The 15,919-nt window shown below is 36.0% G+C and overlaps 1 pseudogene; it reads right to left on the bottom strand.

The window, feature by feature from the left end:
• Positions 1-15,651, bottom strand: part of LOC141578737 (MFS-type transporter SLC18B1-like) — a 489,075-nt pseudogene extending 473,424 nt beyond the window's left edge.
• Between the last annotated feature and the right edge of the window lie 268 nt (positions 15,652-15,919).

Raw genomic sequence — 15,919 nt, 5'->3', positions numbered from 1 at the left:
CAAATACTCTATGTGATCACTTATAGATGGGATCTAAAAAAATAAAACAAACAAATGTGTATAACAAAACAGAAACAGACTCACAGATATAGAGAACAAACTAGTGGTTACCTAGGAGCCACCACCAGTCTTCTCGTGTCCCTCTCACCAGCATGTTTCTTCTTTCATTCCTAAATAGTGTATCCTTCAAATCTTTCCATGGCACACAATCTTGTGAGTTTCCTACCCTTACTCTGAGGCTCTCAGTCCTCTTTGCACCACCTTCCATGAAAATTTTGGCAATCCCTCCTCACTTACCATGGACCATTTCTTTTTCCATGCTTAGGTCCGCATCATCTCCTGGGTCACCACCCCATCCCTCTGTTGGCTTCCCAACAATTCCATCATCTGTGTAACTACTTTTAGCATTAAATTCCCTCATTTTAAGTCCTTAAAGGTGTTTCTGTTTTCCTGGTTAGACCTAAATGATTCTCCATTCAACAACTCCAGATTAAAACTCTCTAAGGCAAGGAACCACCTGTTCTCCATTTTTGAGGCATCTAACTAAGCACCTGATATTTAATCAGTTCTCAGTAGACGTTTGATTAATTTACTGGGCAACATTTACATAGAGGATAATTTCTCCGGTTACAAATGTCTGCCATGTGTGTAGTGAAAGGTAAACTTCTTAACATATTGTGAAGCATCATCCTTTGAAAAAAAGATTTAGAAAGATTCCTGCCTTCAATTGAAAAAGAATGTTTTAAATTCCTTTCAAAGATAATGAACTGGCAAACCCTCTTTCCATTATAGCTGTGTTTATATGTCTGTTATAGTCATTAACATTTCTTCAGAAAGCCACAACTCTGGAAAAAATCAATGTCTAATGTCACCCCCATAGTATAGGCACAATTTCCTCTTCTCTTTTACTCCTGTCACTGTTTCATGATGTTTTTCCTTTCTACCATTAAATCTGGAACTATAGGAAACTTTAGCCATTTCCTAATCCAATTCCTTTATTTTATAAGTGAACAAGCAAAAATAGCCAACGAAGACAAATGATTTGTCCAAAGTCACAAAGCTATGAGAAGGTCTAAAACTTAGGTCTCCTGATTCCCAGCATTGTTTTCTTTTTACCACCCACCCCACCAACCTTCCTGGAATCACCCAGTTTTGCAGCTCAGTGAAACACCAAAGAAGACATAGTAAGATTATAGATTTAAACTCAAATATAATCTACAGTTACATTAAGTATAGATGGACTCATTATTCCAATTAAAAGACATAATTTCAATAGGATATTCTTAAATTAAAAGTTGTTTACAAAGGGGATATATAAAAATATAAGGATAAAGAAAGCTCAAAAAATGAGCAGAAAATATACCATATAAACATTAAATTTTTACAAGGTGGTATAACTATATTAATATCAGATAAAGTAGACTTTAAAGCAAAAAGTCTTAACCTAACGATAGACTTTTCAATTCATTCTGAAGATACAGTAAGTAGAAATGCTTGTGTACCTAAAAACATAGCCTTGAAATATATAAAAAACAGAAATCGACAAGATGCAAAAGATACAAAAACATAATCACCATGGAAGATCTCAATAACAGCTTACAGAACAAACAAAAAATCAGTAAAAATCTAGATATGAACAATACAATTTCAAAAGTGACTTAATGGATAGAACACTGAAACCAATAACTACAGGAAACACACATGTTATTTCCAAGAACATTTAGAATATTTACAAATTTTGCTGGTCCATAAAGCAAGTCTCAAGAAATTTCTAAGGACTGAAACCATTACAGTATATTTACTGACCCCCATACAAGAAATCAACTTCAAAAAAAAGAAAAAACTAGAAAAATCCATAAGTTTGAAATTTTTCAAATATACATCTAAATAATTCATTGGTCAGAAAATTACAGTGGAAATTTATACATATTTTAAATAAATGATAAAACTAATGTATAATAAATGATTACTATACATTAATATGTTATATATAGGCATAAATACTTATGAGCTGCAGGGAAGTGCATGGTTTAAGAAAAATTCATTGCTTTATTAGAAAAAGAGAAAGATGTGCAGAGGGCTAAGCATATGAATAAGATAGAAAAAGAAAAACAAAGGAGGTATAAAGAAATATAGAAATAGAAATTAAGGAAATAGTAAAGAAACATCAATAAAGAAAACCAGCAGAGCCAAAAGTTATTCTTGGAGAAACCACTAAAATTAATAAAAACATAGTAAGTCCCAAAGAAAAGTACATAGAAGGCACAAATACTCAAAGTTAGAAATTAAAAATGAGGCGTTACTACAGATTTTATAAGCATTAAAAAATAAGAGGACATTATGAACAAATTCATGCCAATAAATTTGAAATAGATTTAGTTGAATGGACAAATTCCAACCATAACTTAAGAAGAGATGGAAAAAGAAAATCTGAATGGTCTTATAACATTAACTTACAAAAAAATGGCCAATTTGCATCTGGACCCTTCAGCCCGGATTGTAGAAAAAACACAGACTGGTGGTCTCTGGGCTGGCTCCTTTTGCAGACATTTAAAAATTTTTAACTCTGAATGCTTTTAGACTGGGCATGTGTTCCTCAGTTTACCTTAGATCTCGCCAACTACTTCACTTTTTTAGGTTACTTGCCAGGGCCCTTAAGTTATTTAAGTTTGCAACACCTGAAATCATTCAAAATCATTAAGATTGTTCAAATTTCAGACAGTGGCATAAAAAAAGATCTGTCTAATGCTGGTTTTCCAAATTTATCAAATTTAGACTATTTTACAGGTCCCTCTAAGTGAATTTTCTTATGGCAGGGGCAGAGTTTAAGGCACGATATTACTGCTGCTTATAACTGGACACATTTTGCATGTCCATAGATCCCTTTCAGTTGGTCTAATGCAACCATCATTAGCCAAAATGCAACAGCAGGAAAGAACAATCCTCCCAATATTTCCTTCACTTCTGATATCAATGAAAAGTTTGAGAAGGTTTCCAAAACCACCGTGAGTTTCAATAATTCACTAGGAGGACTTACAGAACTCACCGAAAACTTCTATACTCACAATTACAGTTTATTATAGGAAAAGGATAGTTTAAAACCAGACAAAGGAATAGATGCGTACGGCAGAGTCTGAGAGGGTTACAAGTGTCCTCTATTGTCCTTCTATTGTCCTCCTGCGTGGAGTCAGGATGCATTACTGTCCCAGGACTGATATGTGACAATATGCACAGAATACTGCCAACCAGGGAAGCTCACCAGTGCTTCAAAGTTTTTATCGGAGCTTCATTACATAGTCATGACTGCCTAAATTCTTGGACTTAATCTCCAAGTTAACTCTCCCACATGATGCAAATTCCCACCATAAATTCCATAGTTGGTCTTTATGACACAGCCAGCCCCCACCCTAAGACTTTCAGGTGGGACTAGTCTCATCCACAATCCAGTGTGGTGAGCCTCCAGCCTAAAAAAAAGACACTCCAATCATGTCTGACAAAGATTACCTCCCAGAAGCTGAGGGTAAAGCCAGAGCTCTCTGGGGGCAAAGCCAAATTTCTTACTAGAAGGTACTAACATATAAATGAGGGTCCTTAATTCAAAGTCTCTGGAATCAGATCTATCAACCCATTTACAGGCAGACAGGAACATATGCAGAGACCAGTTTCAAAAAAGAGGCTAAAAAAAAAAAAAAAAAAAAAAAACCCGGAGTAACCAAAATACAAAGTATCACCTTACTATATTGTTTCCACAGGAGATACTGTCTCATGATTCTTAATGGTATACCCCTGAATAACTCACTTGAGATCCCAGCTGGTTCTCTAAAGCAATTTCAGCAAAATAAAAAGGTTAAGATACACTGAAAGCTCACCCTGCCTCTTCCTATTAAACATAGCTTTAGTATCTCTTTTCTTCCCCAGAAATCTATGTTGAGAACGAAGGATATCTTTACCACAGAATAAGCAGCTCTATACCTTTGTTTTGTGGCTGACACCTCTCAGAAGGAAAAGAAATAATAATTTAACATGTCTCTTCTATTGAAGTTGCTTGACAACCAGACTACCCAGCCACAAAGAGATCATGGCTGTCATAGAAACAAGCCTTGGGATTTTTCATAGTATTAGTCACATAACATCCCTCAATAAAGTGGTCACTCACTTTTTAAACATCTAACTTAAAAATCCTTATTTGTCAATGATTACATATTCTCCAGAAACATTATTGTAAAATTCTTTGTTTAGTAAGCTCTCCTTGTGCATTTAAAATCTGATTTACATTTGAGTTTTCAGGAGCACAGCATACTATATAGTAAGATATACCTTGCTGATTTGCTTAGCAGAGTCTTTTTTTTTTCCCCCATAAATGGTATAATGGTAACATTTATCCCAGGCTGCCTTTGAATTATCACAGATTGTGAATTAATGGCATCTCTGTTTGGCATAGTATCTCATGCACAGTGAGTGTTAAATAAATATTTGTTGGATTGAATTGAATTTGTGCATGTTTTATTATACATCCGTGTTAAAGCTCTAAGAACTTGAGATAAGAAGCTAATGGGGTTGAGAGGATAAAATGAGTTCAATTGTTAAATATCCAGGAATCTACCTGAACGAATACCAGTTCCTCTGCCATGTGTTTTCTTGAGGGAAAGCACGTTTGATCAGCACTGATAAGACAATAGAACGAATCATAGAGCCACTGTCACTTTTTTTCTAAACCCACAGTAACATATATATTCATCTTGTCAGACTGCTATATAAATAGATGAGGTAAAACAACATGGCATTTGTTGTACCTCAATTACTTTCTTGTATAATGTCAAGAAGTAAAAGCTAACAAACCATAACTTTTCTTGACATTTCCTCCCTCAAGTGACCAATGATGGATTTGCCTTAAAAAAGCATTCATCATTTTAAAGAAGGGTAGAGACAGTAGATTTCTTTGTGTTATTTTTTCTTCCATTTTTTAAGCCAGCGGTTAAATTGAAAAGCCCAGCTCTCCCGCAGATGGAAACCAAACCTGGTTGATGAGATTACATGTTTCTAATCCTGGGGGACGTTTGAAGTCACCCAAGTAGAGAGGGTGTTTGCTGTCATCAATGGTCCAGAGATGGAACTGAATTCCCAGAGAGGCCAAGAGGCCACCCTCACCATCACAGCACCCTCCTTCCCACTGCCTCCCACCCACCTTCCCATTAAATAGTGCATACTTTGCCAGGCAAATCTTTTATGTGGCCAGAACTAACAGCACAGCATGATTGTTAAGAACACTGGCACTTGAGTTTGAGGGACAAAGTTTCAAATACCATCACTACCATTTACCAGCTCTATGACTCTGCTAAAATTATTTAAGTTCTCTAAACCTCTTATCTTATCTGTAAAATAGAGACAGTAATATCTAATTTCACAGAGTTACGGCAAAGGATAAAATTAGATGACATTTTATAAGTGTTCACTTTTAAAAAGACTGCTCAAAAAAAAAAAAAACAGTATCTATTAGAAAAGTCACTGTGCCCTCCATGAAAACAGGAACCATCAGGTTTATTCACCATTTACATCCTCAGGGCCTAGCACAGAATTTGGTGCATAAGTGTTCAATATTGTCTGAAGGCATTAATGTATGGATATTATTATAATGATGACTTTTATTATAGTAGTATATCCCCTTTGGATGCCAGGGATCAGTGTATCAAAATAATAATTATACCATTTATTTAGTATTATTAACTCTAGGCATAACACATGATTTCATATGTGTTCAATCATTTAGTCATCACAATAACCCTAGGAGATAGATATTAGTCATTGTCTTCATTTTATAAATGAAGAAATTTAGGCACAGAGAGGTCAAATAATTTGTGCAAAATTACACAGCGAGTAAGAAATGGAACAAGGATTTAAGCCCAACAGCAAAGCATTAAATTATACTCTACCAGGAGTTAGGGTAAGCCATTGTTCAAATAATAAGGATAATAACTACTATTTGTTGAATACTTATGAAGTGACAGTCATCACTTTTATTTAACATTCACAGTGATCTAAGGAATCATAATTACCCTCATTTTCCAGAAAAGGAAAATGAGACTTTAATTTAACATTCACAGTGACCTGAGGAACCATAATTACCCTTGTATTTCAGAAGCGGAAAGTGAGACACAGATTGGTTAAACAAATTACCCAAGGGTATATGGCTAGAAAGTGGTTCAGCTAGGACTCAAATCCAGGTCTGTCTGATTACAAAGCCATGCTTTTTGAGCCCTGTGTTTAAAGACATGGTGGGATAGGTTGAGGGTGGACCTTGAATTCCACTGTCAGATATTCTATTGTGCTGGTTTGGCAAAGATGTACACAGATGGGTTTCCTCTTCTTCCCAGGCACACAGCTAGACAACATTTTCCCTAGCAACTGGGTGTCATAAGCCTGATTTCTAACCAATGGAGCATGAGGGGAAATAATGAGTTTTACTTCCAGGCCTGACCAGTGGAAACATGCTTCCTTCCCTTTCTAGGTAAGAAGAGAATGACCAGGCTTTGAGTCAGGGCTCAGCAAACTCTGCCCCAAGAGCCAAATCCAGATAGCCACCTCTTTTTGTAAATCGTGTTTTATTGGAACACAGCCAGACCCATTCATTTACATATTATCTTTGGTTGCTTTCATGGTACAAGGGCAGTGTTGAGTAACTGTGACAGAGACCATGTAGCATGCAAAGTCTAAAATACTTACTATCTGGTTCTTTACCAAAAGAAAAAGACAAATTGCTGTCCCTGGTCTAGAGACTAGCAGAGCCACAAGATGGAAGGAATCTGGGTTCCTGAGTGAGCTGCTCAAAGAGAGCTGCCCTGTCAACATGAACACCAATCCCAGACAGTTACTGATCAAGAAATAAATTTCTATGATGAGCCATGACATTCCCAGGTCTATTTGTTACAGAGCTATCCTACTGGAAGTTATTCACAGGACACTCTAGTTAGAGAAAATAATAAATTACTTCCACTTGCAGAAAGAATAACCTCCCTGGGCTTCCCAAAATGATCCACAGACCATCCTGCTGCTTCTCCATATCACTTAGCCCTTACAATCAGCCACTGCACCCAGTAATGGAAGCACCCGCTTCTTTGGGAGAATATATGGGACATAAGCATCCCCATCGCCCTGACCTGTCAATGTCAGCATTCTAACCTGGTATCTCTACTTCTTGGCAATTTTTTGTTTCTTTTTTCTTTTTTTTTTTTTTTTTTTTTTTTTTTTGATTTGAGGTGCTGGTATTCCAAAAAGAATCAGAATTACAGTACTTATCCAGTAATTCTGTCTATGTTGAGAAATAGGAATCTGGCAAGCAAAGAAAAAATATACTTTTATTAATATGTCCAAAAGTAGATTGTAATAAAACACAGACCTTTCAAAAGAGGAGGAGGGGGGAACCCTCCCTAAAGGGAAGGAAAGCCAAGAGCAGATTACTTACTGCCACAGAATCCAATTTTGTAAAGTGCTTTTTTTTTCTCTTCCTATGCCACATTTTTAATGTCTCCGTGAGCTCAGTATGCTGTGACTATCAATCACAGGAAACTACTGACATTATGAAAGTGCTTTTAAGATATACAGAGTTTTCAAAGCCAGAGCTGTCTGAAGAATAAAATTTTTCAAGGCTTGTATATTTTCAAAAATATCTATTTGATACACCAAGCTGAGTAATGGCCAGCTGTCTCTAGTCTGTAACTGCTTGACAGAATGCATGAATATTGTTTTGTGGAGAAACAAAAACTTTTTATAAGAATTCCCAGTTCTGCATTGGTCAACCTTTTCATCTGTGGGCAGCAGGGGGTCACACCAAATCCTGGGTGCTGAGAGTGGGCAGATCAGAATCAAATTAATTTAGAAGCAGACATCATCCTCTAAGTTCTACTTAGTTTTTGACAAATAAAAAGTGTACATATTTAAGTTGTACAATGCAATATTTTGATATATGTATACATTGTGACTTGATCACCTCAATCAAGCTAATTGACATATCCAGTAGCTCCTATAGTTACTATTTTGTTGGGGGGGAGATCAGAACATTTGAGATCAACTCTCTAAGCAAATTTTCAGTATATAATTCAGTATTATTAACTATAGTCACCATGCTGTACGTTAGGTCTCCAGAACTCTGATGCTTAGGAAATTTTGCTGGCTTTCAGATGCATATGGATATAAGCCATGGAGCCAAGTTTATGGATGTAGACTGGAGCCTGTGCGAGCCAAGAAAGACCACCTAGAAGAAACAGATTCTAATCGCCAACCACTACTATCAATTGATGCTATCACTAGCATCAATTGTTTTTTCATTCAGCAAATGCTGAGTTACTGCTGTGTGCCAAACACTCTTCTAGACACTGGGGACATGATAGCAAACTAAACAGAGTAAATTCCTTTCTTCATGAAAATTACATTCCAAAGGAGGATTATAGGAAGTAAGTAAATGTATTATAGATACTGAAACAGAGTAATATTATACAGAGCACAGTCTCTGATGACAACACAATACAATTAAAATTCAACAACAAAAAAGAAAACCATATTTTGGGAAATGTTAGTTTATAAATATAATGAATTCATGCACGAAGTAAGGAATTATAATGGAAATTAAAACTCAGTAACAGATGAATTGTAGGAAAATACTCAGCTACAGGATGAGAGCTAGCTCTTAATTCTTAACGAAACTCTGAAGAAGAAAAAAAAAACTCATTAACAATAAAAAACACTACCAACCAGGACCTACAGAGTGTGATTAAAGCACACATGTAGAGAGAGAGAAAAAAGAAATCTAAAATTTAATGAGCTAAGTATCCAATACCCCCAAAAAGTGATATTAGGAATAATGAAAAGTGAGCAATAAATTCAGATATAGCAATAACTAAATATTAGTAGGAGTACATTATAAACATTAGGTCAATACACTTGAAAATTTAGATGAAATAGACAAACTGTCAGAAAAATATAACTTGACAAAAGCAATTCAAGAAGAAAAAAATAAAATTAAAAAATGAATAAGTTAAAATATATTCATATAAAGCAAAGTGTTAGCTGGCTTACCCGACGTTCAGAAATACATCATCCCTCCCCCATATAACATTTTAGAGAGAATAATAGCAATAATAGCTACAACTGAGAGGTTGCTTGTTATGTTGTGGGACACTGTTCTAAGTGCTTTATCTATTTTAACACCTTTAATCTTCAAAATATCTCTATGAAGTTGATATTTCCATTTTTCAAATTAGGAAACTGAGGCAAAAAGAGATTAGGTCTAATTGTTATAAGCAGCTAGAACAGAAAAGAAAACAAGGAGAAAGCATTCTCTTTTCGTGAGATTCTCATTGCATGAAATTAATATAACTTCAGTATGAAAACCAGACAAGAGCAGGAAAAGAAAAGAAAATTATACATCAAACACATTTATAAAGCCACAAAAATCCTAAATAAGATTTTAACAATGAAATGCAAGAATGCATACAATATTTAATATTATAAGTAAATAGGGCTTATTTCAGGAATGCAAGGTTGGTTTAACATTAGAAAATTTAGTAACATAATTCATCATACTAACAGATAAAAAAATTATGATAATCTAAATAAATACAGAGGGGGAAACTTTTAGCAACATTTTAATAGAAAAAACTTCCTTACTGTCAAACACCTACAGTAAATATCATATAGCTAGAACATGATATACACGTGGTCTCTTTAAGGGAAGAAACAAAGATGCTTGTTACTTCCTTATACTTAACATGTGCTAAAGGTCCTAATCAGTGCAATATGAAAGAAAAGAAATGTTTATATATTGTAATATAAATATTAATATACTAATATTATAGTAATTATATAATTATATTGTTGTATAATTGTATATTATGTAATTGTATTAATATATTGGTGTGATAAATAATATTAATATACTAATGTGCATATTTATATTAAATATATAAATTTTTGCCAAGGTTAATGAGGAGGAAGAGATGAACAGGCAGAGCACAGAGGATTTTTAGGTCAATGAAACTATTCCGCATGGCACTATAATGCTGGATACATGTTATTTTGCATTTGTCAAAATCCATAGAATGTGTAACACAAAGAATGACTTCTAATGTAAACTGTGGACATTGCATGAGAATAATGTGTCAGTGTGTGTTCACTGACCATAAGAAATGTACACTCTGGGGGGAGTGTTCATAGTGGGAGGAGTTACATGTGTGGGAGCAGGGGATATATGGGAACTCTGTACTTTCCACTCAATTTTTCTGTGAACTTAAAACAGCTCTAAAAATCAACACACACACATATCATATATATATGTTAACAAACAAAAGCTGTCATTATTCATAAACAGTATGATTATGTAGATGACTGAAGAAAATACATTCATTATTGGAAAATTAAGAAAGTTCAACAAGGATACCTGATACAGGGCAACATCAAAAATAAATAACATTCCATAACAAAAAAGAAGCAGGCTCACAGATACAGAGAGCAAACTAGTAGTTACCAGTGAGGCAAAAGAAGCAGAGAGAGGAAATACAGGGGTGGGGGGGGGAGCCATTATATGATTGAAATGATTATATGAAATTGTCTGTGTGAAACTTTTGAAAATTGTGAAGGACTATAAAATTTTAAGACTCTTTCATTCAATAAAAAATAAATTTAAAAAAAAGGAGTAAATACACCTAACATGTAGAGTTGCTAGGTATAAATATAAAATAAGTAAAATACAGTGTCTAGACAGTGTTCAATAAGTGGCAGTTCTTCTAAATTGTTTATTTCAAGTCTTTCAAGTTCTAGCTATGGTAATGATTTTTAGCTCTACTGAGATCTTTCTATGAGATACAGTAAAGTCCCAACAAGCTGAAAATACATACATATGTACATACACACACACACACACACACACACACACATACATAAACATTCCTATTATGATACAAGAAATTCATATGATCAATAAGTGATTAATGTCAAGAATATATATATTGATGCCTATAAAGCAACAATCCAATAGAAAAATGGCCAAAGTATATGAATAGGTGGTTCAGAGACAAAGAAACTCAAGTGGCCAATTCTCATTAGTAGTGAGGCAAATGAAAATTAAAACTAAATATTGTTTTCTCACATCCATCAGTACACATTTTCACTTGCCCTTGCCCCACCGACTCCTGGCCTGGTGTAGTACAGCTGTGAGGAAGCAGCCAATTTCTGGTTCTCTTTCTTCAGTCAGAAAGAGCAAACTGGAAATTATTTGCAATGTTCTAGGCTATGTGAAAATGTCCAGTTTTCAACAAAAGATCATAATCCATACAAAGACACAGAGAACATGGCCTATTTAAAGAAACAAATCTCCAGAAACAGTTTCTGAAGAAACACATACATGAAACTTACCGGAAAAAGACTTTAAAATAACTTTCTTCAGTATGATCAAAAAGCTAAAGAATAACATGGACAAAGAATTACAGGAATTCAGGAAAACATTATATGAACAAATGAAAATATCAACAAAGAGAGAGAAATTATTATTTTTTTAATTCTGGAGCTGAAAATACAAGTACTGAATTGAGGAATTCACTAGAAGTGTCCAGCAGTAGACTAAAAACAGGCAGAAGAACAAATCAAGAACTTGAAGGGAAGTCATTTGAAATTATCAAATCCGAGGAGCAAAAAAAAAAAACCAATCCGAGGAGCAAAAAAAAAAAACCTAAATAGAACCTGATGGACTTATAAAATATCATTAACTGGACCAATTTACTCACTACTGGAGTCCCAGAAAAAGAAAAGAGAGAAGGGGGCAAATTAATTATTTGAAGAAATAATAATGGCATAAAACATCTCATATTTGAGGAAAGACACTAATATACAAATGCATGAAGCTCAACAACTTCCAAGTAGGATATACCCAGAGACCCACACTAAGACATGAACGACAGAGAATAGAAAGCCCAGAAACAGACTGTCACACATACAGTCAAGGTACTTTTGACAATAGTACAAAGACCATTCAATTCGGAAAAGACAGCCTTTTCAACAAATTGTGTTGGGAAAACTTGATATCCATGTGCAAAAAAATTGAAGTTGGACCCTTACCTTACATCACATACAGAAAGTAACTCAAAATGGATCAAACACCTAAATGTAAGAACCGAAACTCTAAAATTCTTAGAAGAAAACATAGGGGGAAAGCTTTATGACGTTGAACTTGGCAAGGATTTCTTGTATCTGACACCAAAATTACAGACAACAAAAGAAAAAAATAGATACGATGGATTTCATCAAAATTTAAAAATTTTGAAAAAAAATTTAAAAATTGTGTGTAGACTGTCAACAAAGTGAAAAAGCAACCCACAGAATGGGAGAAAATGTCTGCAAGTCATATATATGATAAGAGATTGATACCCAGAATATTACAAAGTTCCACAACTCAACAACCACAATAAAAACTCAATTAAAAATTTTAAAATGGGTCTGGACTGGAATAGACATTTCTCCAAATAAAACAAACAAATGGCCAATAAGTGTATGAAAAGATGCTCAATGTCAGTAGCCATTAGGAAATGCAAATCAAAACCATGAGATACCACCTCACACCCATTAGGATGGCTGTTATCAAAATAGCAGAAAATAAGCACAGGGAAATATATACAAGATCTTGTGGTAGCTCACAGAGAAAACAAATGTGACAATGAATATATGTATGTTCATGTATAACTGAAAAATTGAGCTCTACATTGGAATTTGACACAGCATTGTAAAATGACTATAACTCAATAAAAAATGTTTTAAAAAAATTTAAAAAGTAAAGTGGAAGGGAATCTCTAGAAACACTTAAAAAAACAGCAGAAAATAAATAGCATGGGGCAATGATATAGGGAAGTTGGAACCCATGTGCACTGTTGGTGGGAATGTAAAATGATGCACAGTTACTGTGGGAAACAGTATGTTGATTCCTCAAAAAATTAAACACAGTATGACCACATGATCCAGCAATTCCACTTCTAGATATATAACCAAAAAAAAGTAGAAACAGGGACTAAAACAGATATGAGCACACCCATGTTCTTAGTGTCACTGAGTCCAAACTCATCCTGCTCGCCACGCAACGGGCCAATAAATCAGGAGATGAGGTATTAGGGCAGGGAATAAAGACTTTATTCGGAAAGCCAGCAGAATGAGAAGATACTTTGGAGTTCACTGTAAGGCAGCATCTCTCCCGTAAACTATGTTTCAGAGTGAGGTCCCCTAGTTGACATTCTAGAGGTGTAAGAGAGAACAATTTTGTCCTCTAAAGACTCCTGTGATCGGGATGGATTGAGATGTTTTCTGTACCACCTTGGTGTTTACCACCCATATGTATCAGAAAGTCAATCAGCTCATCCCCGACTGTCAAGTTTACCCAGGGATTCTGTGGGGAAATTGGAATTGGGTGCCTCAAGTCCAAGGAAGCCCTTAGGCCCCTATTATCAGAGTGTTCGTCTCTTTTTACTATATGAGAGGTTCCTATATTTTTTAAATTGTTTTCCTGGATCAGACTCACAATAAGGTAAAATACACATGTTGAGGGGTGCCATCAAAAGAACTATGTATCCCAGATAAGTAAACGGTACCTCATAGGCCAAGGGTTTTACAAAAAGCCACCTAAAGGAGGCCCTAGCTTTAGTCTCAGTCCAGAAAATTCTCAAGACTCCCCAGTACTGTAGCCACATTATTTGGAAAAGCCTTTGCAAGGATAGAAGAAGATGCAGTAGTTGCTGCAGCAAAAATTATTGCATCCGTCGTTCTCACTAGAAAACACATGGTAATAAACTCTGATAAACACTGGTCCTTTTGGAATTTGGTCCAATACACCAAAGAGAATTGTAACACCTTCTGAGACAAATATTCCTCCTAAAAACATAAATTTTGCTTCAATATGTACACGGTATTTTCCAAATACCAAAGATGCCAGCAAGTCAAACACAGTATAACACCCAAGGATCATACCAATAACTATATTGCTGGCTCCATTCTTTCCAGCCTCCTTGGGGATAAAGGGTCCAAGGACAGAATAGCACATCATGGAACCTACGTTAATGGAAACTGCTGATATCAGTACAAAAATCTGTTCTTTTGAAAGCCGCCTGCCTGGGCATCTCCCTTGCACATCCTGGAGGGCCAACACCTCTTAAAGTGCAAGAACGGGGCAGGTCCTAAGAGGATGTAGCATCCTGCTGTGATTTCCAAAAACCAGAAGCCATTTCCTTAGACATGGCATTTTATCACTGAGTAGGCCCACCGGTGGTGAAGAAATGGCGTAGGATAGTGCCAAACCTAGGAATACCAGTCCCACATATCCAGCTGGTAAATTAAATTTTTCCAAAACAAAGAGGGACAGCATAGGATCAAGGAAGCCAAAACCAGAGCTGAGGGAGGTGCTGATGAGGGATATAAGGGCAAACTTAGGTAAAGTGATGAGTTTCCACAATGAGTGTTTCCCTATTAACACTTTAAAAGTAACATCTACCAATCGAAAAGGGTACATGCCAAATGCACCATCGAATTTTTGAAATTTTCTCATATTTACCATTCTAGCATTTCCAGGGGCCTCGGGATCTGCTGTAGACCTGATAAATCCTTTACAAAAATTCAGAAAGGCCTTCATTTGGTTTTTGCTGGATTTCCTCAATTTAGTTAAACCCACCCTGCTGGCTGTTTGCATTTAGGCCCCCTATGGGATAATGTTGTAGGGGAAATTGCCCTGTGCTGGGAATGACTCCTGGTCCAAACTGGGTGCCCTGTCGGGTCTTAGATGGAAATACTAGACTAGGTCCCTGTGCCCTAGGAACCATCACAGGATTTTCTAATTGATCCCTATAAGGAAAGAGAGACTGTTTGACCACTTCCTGAGCCCCAGTGTTAGGGAATGTGGCTGACTGTAAGAATAGGAGGTGGTGGAGGGGGTGGATACATTGGCATCGCTGGGACAGCCAGCTCAGCTGGGAGAGTTAAGGTTAGAAACAACATGTCTTAATTCTTATTCCTTTCCTTATTTTCCCTGAGGTAATAGCACAAATGCTTGCACTTAGGGGACTTCATCATTCTTCCTCGCTTTTTCACAAAATATCTGTAATTGCAGGATTGTATAGAGCCATTCGAAGGCCACCATTCCTCAGCATTTTATTGTAAAATCATAAATAGCTACTGATCTTCTCCAATCATTTTGCCTTGGCATCAACCAACGGGGCTGAATTCTGAGCTGGGGCTTTTGGTGATTTTAGGAACCAAGTGGGACCTTTATATTCTCCCTGGGAACGTTCCACTCTCAGACTAGAATAGACAGACTTTTTTTCTTTCCGTTCCTTTCCTCCGTTTGACATCAATAAAAGTTTTAAATATCATAAAACTGACTTGGCTGTAAATGGGGAAACAGTACCAAAACACCATGAAATGAAAAACCCAGAGGACAAATAGAAATCCTAAATGCATGCTCAAGTTTGGCCTTGGGGTTTTACATGTACCAACGACACAGGAGACCACAAATGACATAATTAACACAGCAAGGGTGGCGGTATGTGGAGATAACCCTGCAGAAGCCCCTGTGGAGATCCGCACACGTACTACGGTCACACACTGTTCATCCTCCCCTAGGCGCAGGTTCATCGCTGTAATCAGACCACTTATCCAAAACGCGCCTCAGATGACCTTCTTTAGGGATAGTTGAAACAGTCCTCGTTCTTTTTTTTTTTTTTTTTTTTTTAAGACAGAAATACAAGATAAATAAAACACACCTGGCACACAGAAACGCCAGCATCCAGAGACAAACGAACCAGTTCACAAATCAGGTAAAAGTCCAGCAATTATTCCCTCTCGCCAACTGGGTACCCGCCTCAAGCACAAAACAAACTGGCTTTTTCCGGGAAAAAAGCCC

The sequence above is a fragment of the Camelus bactrianus genome, chromosome 9 (assembly GCF_048773025.1).
Source record: "Camelus bactrianus isolate YW-2024 breed Bactrian camel chromosome 9, ASM4877302v1, whole genome shotgun sequence".
NCBI classification, from domain to species: Eukaryota; Metazoa; Chordata; class Mammalia; order Artiodactyla; family Camelidae; genus Camelus; species Camelus bactrianus.
This window is presented reverse-complemented; position numbering and strand designations above follow the sequence as displayed.